This window comes from Aotus nancymaae, unplaced genomic scaffold, assembly GCF_030222135.1.
Source record: "Aotus nancymaae isolate 86718 unplaced genomic scaffold, 86718_ANA_hifiasm-v0.15.2.pri h1tg000036l, whole genome shotgun sequence".
Lineage (NCBI taxonomy): Eukaryota > Metazoa > Chordata > Mammalia > Primates > Aotidae > Aotus > Aotus nancymaae.
The window spans coordinates 86,565,164-86,577,673 of NW_026988450.1; the positions used below are offsets into that span (position 1 = coordinate 86,565,164).

At 47.5% G+C, this 12,510-nt stretch overlaps 1 protein-coding gene across 1 annotated transcript in view; it reads right to left on the minus strand.

Moving 5' to 3' along the window:
* The window catches only part of COL22A1 (collagen type XXII alpha 1 chain), a 287,201-nt gene that overhangs the window by 143,098 nt on the left and 131,593 nt on the right, over positions 1-12,510 (minus strand). The window lies entirely within an intron of this gene.

Consider the following 12,510-nt stretch of genomic DNA (forward strand, 5'->3'; position numbering starts at 1 on the left):
TGGTTCTGCCTAAAGGGCTTAAGAAGATGTCCCAGGGAGGCGGTGCTGATGTCATGTTGGAAGGAGAAAAAGGAGCTTCCCAGCGGGACAAAAATCAGCTGCAGGGAACAGAATAGGAAAGTGTGCAGAGGCAGCTGAAAGCCAGACATTGGCAAAGACTGTGTGTCGCCCAGGATGGGAGGCTGCAGGATGCAGACAGCAAGGAGTCATGAAGGGTTTGGGTGGCCTGGACCAAGCACAGCCACCCAGGGGGTCAGGAGTTTCAACTGACCACACAGTCTGGTCCAATCTGTGCAGGCCCTGGGAGCAGCAGGGAGGATGGATGAAGGCTGATGGAGCTGCTTCCTCTCCCTGCCCAGCATAACCCGTAACATCCCCTTGGACCAGCCCACCATTCTCTCCCCCAAGGACGACCACAGCGGCTTCCTAAACCGTGCCTCCCTTCACACTTGGCCATTGCACTTTTCCCCTCAAAGCAGAGCCAGGACGATATCATTAAAACATAAATCATGTCACATCTCCTCTGCTCAAAACACTGCAATGCTCCCCTGCTCACTTAGAGCAGAACTTTAACGACCTCCAGCCCGCCCTCCATGGCCTCATTTCCTCCAACCCTCTTCTCATTTCCATGTGCCTTTTCCCCACCTGCAGCCAAAATGGCCTCCCCCCTCCAGCTTGAACATGCCAAATGCATTCCCAGCTGAAGGCCTTTCCGCTGGCTTTTCCTCCTGCCTGGGGTGTTCCCCAGGTATCCGCACAGATCAGTTCTTCAATACACTTTGGTTTCTGCTCAAATGCTCTTTGAACTGAATGTCTTCTTTGGCCAGCCTAATCAGACTAGCACCTCCTCTGTCCCACTGTGTCCTCTCACCCTGCCATAATTTCCTTAGTATGGATCCTCACCAGATGGACCACTGGTGTTCGTGCTTGTTTATTGCCTGTCTACCCTTAGCGGGACACAAGCCTTCTGAAAGCAGAGTCGGGCTCTGTTTTTGGTTGATGCTATATATTGTTGGCTCAGGACAGTGCCTGTCACATGGCAGACACTCAGTAGACATTTGTGTGCTGAATAATTGTCCCTTTGAGAACTATGCAGTCCCAAGCCTTGACGGTGACACTAGGGATAGCAGTGGAAAGTTAGAGAAAAGTGGTATCAGGGAGGAAGGGAAGATACAACTTGGAGATGCACTGACCAGCAGAGAGAGTAAGTGAGCCTGATCCTGATGCCGCTGGATCCACACCTGTGAGCTGAGGAATGCCTCAGCCTGGAGGGTGTGATGATGTTTAGGTCACAGTGAGTTTCTTGATACTTGCCAGGTAGAATTCAAAATGTGGTCACAGATACCTTCAGAAGACAGCCAAGCCTTGGGGGCTCTGGGTTTCTCTATCCATCCAATCCCGCTCTGATTAATGCAGACATCAGGAAGCTGATCATAAGACAGCTAAGAGTTGCCAGCCCCCCCTTCCTCAGGGAAAGGAAACCAGACACCTTCCATTTTCTATCTAGACAGACACCCCCTCCAATTGCTTCCAGGTGATTCTATAGAGAGTCACTGGTTATTTACAAGATGAATAAACCATTTTCCCTCGAGGTCAGTGGGAGGACCTGGTGACTCATCCTCAGAATTTAGAACCCAAGCCAGCAATGTAACTATGCTGAGAGGAAAGACTGAAAGGAGAGATTGGGACACCTAATGGTTTGTAGGAAAGGATGAGAGGGAGGGGATGCAGAGGTCTGGGCCATGACTGGGCAGAATGGCTCATTAAGATGCTGATGTGGTCGGGGTATGAAGCTTTGCTTTCCTCTCTGGGGTGATGTGATCACCATTTGGGGATGCAGCAAGGTCTCAGCAGCTCTCCGCTTCCTCAGCTGACCCCAGGATCTTATGTAACAACCTTACTCATGCTCAGGAAGGTGAACACCTAAGTTGACATCAGGATTTGTAAAAGGCATGAATTCAGGAGCTGCTCCTGTGCCAGGAAAGTTGAATCAATTGATCTGGAAGAGCAGACATATGGGCAAGTAGGCGGCATGTGGTGGACAAAAGAGAAATGCAAAGAAACACATCTAAGGATGCAAACATCAGAAGCATAAGGTTTTCGGCAAGGAGGAAAAAAAAAAAAGCAAAAAGGTGTCAAGAGGCCAGAGAAAGAAGTGTCAGAGGCAGATCTTTCATGGGTCATCCATGAAGGGGCATCAGGGAAGCCTCAGCGTAACATCTCTTTGGCGTCTGTACCTTCCACACGTGCAGCGTCATGGGCCGTTCCAGTGCCTCTCAAAGCCGGCCTTCCTTTCTGCAGCCACAGCCACTGGAGCCCACCCTGTTCCCAGGCCCAATCTCTTCCTTCAGGCCCTCCTCGGCCAACCTGTGCAGGCAGGTTATCCTTCCCAAAGGGTGAAAGAAGCTCTGTCCAAGTCACTTCTCTTCTCTAACGTAGTTAGTTAGAGGAGCTTCATTATCCCAAAGATATATCTGAGTTATTTGATTTGGAGATTCCAAGCCCTGGGGTCCTAACCTGCCTTTTCAATCTGGTGTCCAGAGTTCACACCATCATTTCCCAAGCAAGGGCCCAAATGGACTGCTTAGCTCAACCCCAAATACCCCCTTAGGACTTCTGATGCCTGAGACGTTGCCATGCTGCTCCCTCTGTCTGTAATCCTCCCTTCCTATCTCAGCCCATCAAAATCACATCCCAGTTCAGTGCCACCTCTTCCAGGAAGCTTCAGCAATAGTGATAAATAACAGCCCAAAAGATGAGAAATAAATACTTGAGACATGAATTCCCTGGGGCCACCCAAGAGCTAACAAGTTAGAATTGCCAGGGGTGGGGTGCAAAGCTCTAAGTAAGTAGAACCAAAGAAATTATCTGTGTTTTTTTTTCTCCAACCCCTTTCCTCTATGATAATGTCAAGAAAAGAAGTCTAAATCTAAGGTAGATTGGAAGGAAAGGCCGTTTAGCTTGCTGAGCCTTTGTTTTCCCACATGGAAGATTATAATCATGATGATTATCTCAAAAGATAATAGAAGAGATAATTTCATATTTGAGGAAGTTATTTATAAAACATAGTAAAGCATCACTTAACTGTAACAGACAGTGATGAGAAAGAGGAGGAAGATGATAAAGACGAGGAAGAAGAAATAGTGAGAGTTGTATTCTGGCTCCTTTGTGTTCTTGTACTGAGTGATAGACTGTGTGTCAAATAAATCTGGTTTCAAAATCTCAACCTCCTAGTAGTGCCACAGAGTTTAAATGAGATGATGCCCACAAAGTACTTAGTAATAGTGGTTATAGTGATGACAGTAGTAGCAGTTGGTGATTTTGATAATAATGGTGGTGGTGGTGGTGGTGGTAATGGGGTCTTGTGGTGGCATTGATGGTGATGGTGTTAATGGTGGTGGTGGTAGTGATGGTGATAGTGATGGTGGTAGTGATGGTGACGGTGGTGGTGATGGTGATGGTGATGGTGGTATAGTGATGGTGCTGGTGATGAAGGTAGTGATGGTGATGGTGGTGGTGGTGATGGTGATGGTGATGGTGGTGGAGTTGATGGTGATAGTGGTAGTGACAGTGATGGTGGTGGTGATGGTGGTGATGGTGGTGGTTGTGGTGGTGATGGTGATAGTGGTGGTGATGATGATGGTGGTAGAGATGGTGATGCTGAAGGTGGTGGTGATGGTGGTGTTGGTGGTGGTGATGGTGGTGGTGGTGATGGTGGTAATGATGGTGATGATGGTGGTGATGGTGATGGTGGTGGTGGTGGTGGTGATGGTGGTAGTGGTGATGGTGGTAGTGGTGATGGTGGTGATGGTGATGGTAGTGATGGTGATAGTGGTGAAGGTGATGGTGGTAGTGATGGTGATGATGATGGTGGTAGAGATGGTGATGCTGAAGGTGGTAGTGATGGTGGTGATGGTGGTGGTGGTGGTGGTGATGGTGGTGGTGGTGGTGATGGTGGTAATGATGGTGATGATGGTGGTGATGGTGATGGTGGTGTGGGGTGGTGGTGGTGATGGTGGTAGTGGTGATGGTGATGGTGGTAGTGGTGATGGTGGTGATGGTGATGGAGTTGATGGTGGTAGTGGTGGTGATGGTGATGGTGATGGTGGTAGTGATGGTGGTGATGATGGTGGTGATGGTGGTGATGGTGGTGGTGATGATGGTGGTGATGGTGGTGATGGTGGTGGTGGTGGTGATGGTGGTGGTGGTGGTGGTGATGGTAGTAGTGGTGATGGTGGTGATGGTGATGGAGTTGATGGTGATAGTGGTGGTGATGGTGATGGTGATGGTGGTAGTGATGGTGATGGTGATGGTATAGTTATTGTGTGATGGTGGTAGTGATGGTGGTGATGGTGGTGATGGTGATGTTATTAACATTATTGGTGGTGGTGTTGATAGTGGTAACTCTAGTAATGGTAGATGTAGCAGCAGCTATGTAACCTCTGATTTTTGTCCCATAACTGGTTACAGAGATTCGAGAAGTGCTAGAAAAAATAAATTTTGTAGCAATAAAAAGCTGTTTTACTAACAATAGGCCTGTTTCTTTCATTTTTCTTCTTTTCTTTTTTAAATTGCTACTCAGCACAATTTCTGGATTAAGTGTTTGTAATTTATCAAGAGGGCAGATTTTCAAGACATTCTGAATGCCAGGATGCTAAGTGGAACTGGTATTTCCAAGGTTGCCTGTCTGCCCATGGAGAGGACGGAAGCCTATAAATTCAGAACAGCAATTCTCTCCCAGCCAGGATGAGTTAACACAGTCATCTGAGGGGCCATTAACAGATAAAAGGATTGCTTGTGCAACTGATTCTAATATGTGCCGTATGGTCGTCTGCTCAGTTCCTGTTCTCCAGGCCTCCAAATGTCAAACATGATTATTTTCTACTTGTTAGAGCTGAAACCAGGTGTGCACGGAAAACCTAGGGTGTCCTGACATAAACCCTGGCTTTGTGCCATGAAATGAATCAAACAGTAGCCTAGGATCCAAACAACACTGTTAACATCTGGTACAGCAGGAAAAAGATTTTAGAATGAAAAAGGAAAACAAATTCATCCTAGGCTGCCACTGCAAAAGAGACCAGTCATGTTTCCTTCCTCAAACCTACTAGAAATCAGAGCTGCTGAGCCAGATAACCTTCAACAATAATGAGACCCTCAGCTCCAAGGGAAAGACAGGGATTAAGCTGATGTGTACCCAGTGCATCCTATAGTACAGGCACAGTACGGGACTGAGGGTCCTAGATCTATTCAAGCCATCCACAGCAAGGACAGTTAACTTCCATGTTAGAATTCTGATGTGCATATGGATACACACACACAAACACACACTCATACTCACAATATTGAAGCAAAGAGGATGGAGAATTTGGAGCCAGGCAGATCTCATGCCCCAGATATAAGTATCCCCAAAACTTACAGCCTGGGTGACACTCAGTAATTTGATTTATACCTTTAAGTCTTAGACTCCTAATTAGTAGAATGGGATTGAAACCACCATACCTCATAGAATCCTTGAGGGAATTAAATGAGAATCATGGCTGCAAACAATTCCCTAGGGAAATGCCTGCTATGTGGTGACTGTTCAATGTTATTTCCTTTCTCCCTTCTCTTAGTTCTCCACCTTTAAAGAGAGATTCCATTTTTAAAATGTGTTCTAAAATAAACGAAGCAGTCAAGAACACCATGAGACGGGTTGGGGAGCACTGCCGTCTTTAGTAAGAGGGGACATCTTGTTGGATAGGATCACCTCTCCAGTCTTCAACTATTGATGAGAGGGAAGAGAAACCAGAAGATACTGAGAAAATGATCAGGGAAGCCAAAGAGATTGCCACCTGCTGTGGGAAGAGCAATGACAAAGATCTAAGTGGCCTTGAGAAGGTCATTCCTGTTTCTGGACATATTTCTCACTGTGAGTCTCAAAGATCCCTGCTGCCACAATGCTTCTATAGACATTCCAAATTTCACATTTCGTTGAAATGCGTCACAATATACAATTTTTTAAATCAATTTTTCTTTGGTTTATCTTCCAGAGAAGATGAAAGATGATGTCTAGGCAATTTCAGCTGGGACTCAGTGTCACAGAGCAAGGCAAGGCATAAGAAGGGACCACGTTCTCTTCTCTAAAATGAGGCATCCCCTGTGGAAGGTGAGAACCCAGCTGACCAGTCACCCAGTTAGTCCTCTTCTCCCCACTCACTTCTGTCTGCCCAGAAAGCCAAACCCATGTGTTCCCTAACTGTATGAGATTATATTAATGCCATTACATATTTAATTAATGTCATTATATATTTATGTGTATTTTATATGCATATTCATATTATATTTATAACTATTTTATGTCTATGAAATATGTATGTTTTACAGGTGTGAGGCACTCTTCTCATTACTGTGGTTACAAAAATAAATAAGAAAAAGTCCTTCCTCTCAGTCTTACAATCTATTAAAGAAAACAAAAACAAATTCTCAAATAAGAAAAATATCAGCTAAATCTTCAGAAAATTAAAATGGGCTGGTGTGAGAATAACAGTGATGGCTATTTTGAGGTGGGTGATTAGGGCAAGACAATTTTTTTGTATTGGAAAAGTGAGCCTCCTGGAAGCTCTGGAAGGTCCCCAAAGCTGCAGTGGCCTTGAGCCAGGCTGGTTCTTCTGCTGAAACATTCCGGATTCAGAGGCAACTGCAGCATCTCTCACTTCAGCTAGGTGACAGCGCTCCCTGATCAACCTCCTTAATGCCTAGCTCAGACAACAGGCAGGAAATTAAAGCCTTGGAAAGAGAAATGCAGCCCTTCTCTATCTCTCTGCCTGGTAACTGCTATCGCCCTCCAGCAGGCAGGCGAGCGGACTGGCGTCTCCTACAGCTCCGGGGATGGCGTGGAGCATGCCTTGCTCTCAATTATCCCTTTCGCCATGTCAATGTGGAAAAATACCAGCTTTGTCCAAAATGAATGCATTTACTTTGCCGAGGATTATCCTGTCTGCCTGTTGCTAATCTCTAAAATGAAGGGCCTGGGTTCTGCTGCCCGCCACCCCGTGTTTAGTGTCTGCCTCTCCGTGCCCAGGTTCCTGCCTGCCATCAGCTGTCAGCCTCATTGCTTTCCTTTGTGCAGACTGCGCATGTGCAGTAACGCCCAGGAGCTCTTCTGAGTGATGTTTCAATTGAAGTTGATGAGGAGGAAATGACAGGTCATGGCGAAGGAAAGAGAGAGAGAATTTTTTGAGTAAGTCATTTTGTCTCGGGTTTTCCTGACTCAGCTAGAGAGCGACTGAACAGGAAGCTGCTTCCAAGCCCACAACATTACAAGTTGTTTCTACTCTCTTTTTCTCCCTAGATGCAGGCACGGAGCTAGCAATATCCATAGGATGGAACACAGCCTGTCAGGGAATCACCCATGATGACTAAAAGTCCATGGGACCCCAAAACCCACTTGCTCATCGTCCTTGATTCACTAGAGGAAGCAGAACCAGTGGGGACACGCTGTGCTAATGCTCCCACCATCCTGCCTGTCACTCTTGGTTCACTCTCCTCTGCTAGACACTGGGCCTTTCAGAGCACGACTTCTACCCTTTCCCCAGCATGCCCACCACCTGGCATCTGGGCTGAACCAGGATGGGTGCTCAGAAGCCCCGTGCTGTGCCAGGCCCCTGCCCCTTCTCAGTGGATCACCTGGGAGCCTCCTAACTGGCCTTCTTCCTGCAGTCTGTTCTCAACACTAGAAGACACATGAATGTGTTTAAGATGTAATCCGGGCCCTGCCACTGCGATCCTCGAAAGCCCACAGTGAGCAAATCACAACCAGAAACGTATGAGATAGGCACATCCTGAACGTGAAATTATTTGATGCAGCTTCAAGAAGCAGTTTTCATAGATTTAGGCAAAATGATGATAAGATTCCTTCTCTTTTGGAGACAACATACTGAAATCTTTAGAAACAAAATGATGTGATGATTTTAGGACTTGCTTTCAATGAATTCAGTGGTAGGTAAAAGTGATAACTTATGAATATTGAGTGGGTTTGGGGTATATGAAGGTTCATTTCACTCTTTCCACCTTTGTGTATGATCAACGTTTTTCATCATAAAGCACTGAAAACATGCAAAAGCTCCATCAGTCACTCACAGTAAAAGCCAAGTCCTTATGATGGCGCATGAGGCCTGACATGAACCTCATCTTCTCCTGCCAACCCCTTGCTGGGTCCAGCCACGTGGACCTCTAGGCTCCAACACCCCAAGCCTGCACCTGCCCCAGGTCCTCAGGTCCAGACGTCCCCTCTGCCTGTCAGGCTCTTCCCCAGCTATCAGTTCGGCCAATGTTCTCACCTCTGGAGAGCCTGTTCAAGGAAAACTGTCTTCACGGGGCCTTCCTGCATCGCCTGCTTACACGCTAACTATTATGTCTCTTTCCCACTGCCTGCCAGAATATAAACAGCATGAGGGCAGGAGCTTCCTTCTTCTTCCTGAACTCTACTCACTTGCCTACAGCAATACCTGGTACCCAGTAGATACAGAAGAAATATTTGTGGAACGGATGAATTTGTAGAAGGAAGAAAAGGTGAGAAGAAAAGGGGAAGGAAGAGAGAAAAGCAAGTAAAAGAAAAATAGCAAAAAATTGGAAAAGGCAATACAAGAGGAAGAAAAGGGACTGGCTGGGAGTCCCCAGTATGATGCCAGCTGAGCCTGAACTAGAAGCCATGTCTGCAGCCATTTTAATTACACCCACAAGCTTCCAAACTGAAGAGGAAGAAGTCCAGGTCAAAGCTGATGGGCACAGGAAAGTGTGCAGAGGCAGGATGCCTTCCCTAGGGGGCACTTCCCATATCCAAAAGGCTGATGTCAATGCTCCCTTTGACTCCCGCAGAAAACCCACTCGCTCCTGCAAGGCCATCTCAAACATCAACTTTTCCCTTGGGTGTGATGGCTTCCAGCCTGCACCCCCCGACACACACACCCCACCAGTAGCCTCCCTCAGGCTGAGATTCTTCTCTCCTCTGAACATCTCTCATCTTCATCCATCTCCACTGAGATCACCTGTTTCTCTGCACTGAGCTCTTTAGCCAACCTGTGAGCTCCTGGTAGCTGAGACCTTAATGTTTTCAGAAAATCCCAAAGCATTTAGCGGAGTGTCTGTGCATCACAAGAACTCAATGTGAGCTTTTTGACAGACTGACACATGGAAAGAATGAAGGTAGAAAACAAGAAATCAGGCTTTGGGGACACACAGTTCCCCCGCAGTGTGCAAATCCCTGAGGGTCCATCAGAGGCTGTGCTGTATCCAAGCCTGTCCTTCATCTGCAGAATTGGGGATGGCAGGGCTGTTATGGGAGCTGCCATGTAATCAGAGCTCAATAAACACCATATCCTACCTCTGCCCATCATCGCTGCACCCCAACCCCTCACCCTGCTTGCTTCTCTGGATCTCCCCATTTTATTCCTCAAATCTCCAGACATGGGGCAGTGCCCAATTTCCAAGGCCTGTGGGTTGTGTTAAGCTCAGACCAGGCTAAGCCCCATTGCATGGGTGGCTGATATTGCTCAGAAAGGTAAAAAGCATTTCTGAAGATGACATCAGTCACCTTGGGAAGCACACCCAACAGGCTTAAAGAAACTGTGTCTAAGAAGGTGATATGATTTGCCTGTGTCTCTGCCCGAATCTCATCTTGACTTGTAGTTCCCATAATTCCCATGTGTTGTGGGAGGAACCCCGTGGGAGATAATTGCTTTATGGGGGCAGTTTCCCACATACTGTTCTCTTGATAGGGAATAAGTCTCCAAGATTTGATGGTTTTAGAAGGGAAACCCCTTTCTCTGGGTTCTCATTCTGTCCTTGCCTGCTGCCACATAAGACATGTCTTTCACCTTCCACCATGATCGTGAGGCCTCCCCAGCCACGTGGAACTGTGAATCCATTCACCTTCCACCGTGACTGTGAGGCCTCCCCAGCCATGTGGAATTGTCAGTCCATTCGACTTCAACCATGACTGTGAGGCCTCCCCAGCCACGTGGAACTGTGAGTCCATTCACCTTCCGCCATGACTGTGAGGTCTCTCCAGCCACATGGAACTGTGAGTCCACTCACCTTCCACCATGAACTTCCCAGCCACGTGGAACTGTCAGTCCATTCACCTTCCGCCATGACTGTGAGGCCTCCCCAGCCACGTGGAAGTGTGAGTCCATTCACCTTCTGCCATGACTGTGAGGCTTCCCCAGCCAAGTGGAACTGTCAGTCCATTCACCTTCCACCATGACTGTGAGGCTTCCCCAGACACATGGAACTGTGAATCCATTCACCTTCCACCATGACTGTGAGGCCTCCCCAGCCACGTGGAACTGTGAGTCCATTCACCTTCCGCCATGACTGTGAGGTCTCTCCAGCCACGTGGAACTGTGAGTCCATTCACCTTCCACCATGAACTCCCCAGCCACGTGGAACTGTCAGTCCATTCACCTTCAGCCGTGATTGTGAGGCCTCCCCAGCCACGTGGAACTGTCAGTCCATTCACCTTCCACCATGACTGTGAGGCTTCCCCAGACACGTGGAACTGTCAGTCCATTCACCTTCCAGCATAATGGTAAGGCCTCCACAGCCACGTGGAACTGTCAGTCCATTCACCTTCCACCATGACTGTGAGGCTTCCCCAGCCACGTGGAACTGTCAGTCCATTCACCTTCGGCCATGACTGTGAGGCCTCCTCAGCCACGTGGAACTGTCAGTCCATTAGCCTTCCACCATGACTGTTAGGCCTCCCCAGACACGTGGAACTGTCAGTCCATTCACCTTCTGCCATGACTGTGAGGCCTCCCCAGCCACGTGGAACTGTCAGTCCATTCACCTTCTGCCATGATTGTGAGGCCTCCCCAGACACATGGAACTGTCAGTCCATTCACCTTCCACCATGACTGTGAGGCCTCCCCAGCCATGTGGAACTGTCAGTCCATTCACCTTCCGCCATGACTGTGAGGCCTCCCCAGCCACGTGGAACTGTCAGTCCATTCACCTTCGGCCATGATTGTGAGGCCACCCTAGCCACATGGAACTGTCAGTCCATTAAACCTCTTTTCCATTATAAATTATGCAGACTTTTTGCATGTCTTTATCAGCAGCAGGAAAACACACTAATACAGAAGGTATGAGTCTAATGGGTGAGCTCTGGGCAAGATGTTCCCTCCTTGCCTTAATAAATTAGATAAAAATGTAGATTTTAAAAACCTTCACAGTCATCTTTATATAAACAGTTCCACCTACCATCTAATTCTATTTTGGAAAAGTAACAATTGCCCAAGTTCAATGCAAAATGAAAAAAGCTTCACGTAAACATTAATTACATAAATGTACAAAGATTGTTGTTTCTCTTCAGACCGTGCAGGAGCATGTTGAGAGAATGACAGCCATGTCAGCTGTCACATCTTGCTGCCCACCCAGGGCCAAGTCCCTTAACGAGCACTTTTTCTCCTAACAACACAGCCAGTGGTGATGCCTTCCCCACTGCAGCAAGAAGTAAACTGGCCTGGAGAGGCTAGGTGACCTGCAAGGGTCACACAGCTGTGGAGAAGTGGAGCAGCGCTTCAATCCCCAGTGCGTCCTCTTCCGATGTCTGGGATCCATCCAATTTACAGAGGAGGAAGACACCTGGCTTTGACCCACCTGACTGCCTCACTTGACTGACAGGGAAACTGAGCCAGGGCTCGATGCTGAATGGGAAGTGAGGGCAAGTGAATCTCTGATATGGTTTGGCTGTGTCCCCACCCAAATCTCCTCTTGAATTGTAACTCCCACAATTCCTACATATCATGGGAGGAACCCAGTGGGAGGTGGTTGAATTATAGGGGAAGGTCTTTCCTGTGCTGTTCTCATGATAGTAAATAAGTCTCACAAGATCTGATGGTTTTAAAAATGGGAGTTTCCCTACACAAGCTCTCTCTTTGCCTGCTGCCATTCATGTAAGCTGTAACTTCCTCCTCCTTGCCTTCCACCATGATTGTGGGTCTCCCCAGCCATGTGGTACTGTAAGTCCATTAAACCTCTTTCTTTTGTAAATTGCCCAGTCTCAGGTGTATGTTTGTCAGCAGCATGAGAACAGATGATACAATTTCTCTCACCAAATGCACCTTCATGATGCCTTTCCCCATCTCATCTAGCCTTCAAATAAATTATTTTTAGAATCTTGAGAATTCAAAAGGGATATAGGAGGCACAGTTCTTTGAGAACCAAAGACTGAAGTTAACTAGTGGGTAAGCACAGGTTGGAGTCAGTGCTGAATGAGAAGAGCAGGCCACCCCCTTTCAGAACTGAGAATGTGAAGTCGATCCACAGCAAAATATATGGCACCATTCATGTCACTGAGCTACAGATTGTCCAGGCTAAGAGAGGCCATTCGTGGGATAAGGGCTGCCTGTCAGATGCCAGGACTCCATTCCCACCCAACCTCGCTGGTGAAAACCTCCAGAGGCAGGAAGTCCTCTGGTCCCCGGAGCTACCTGCCCCATCTGTGGATGCCTGTGGCCCTCAGATTGT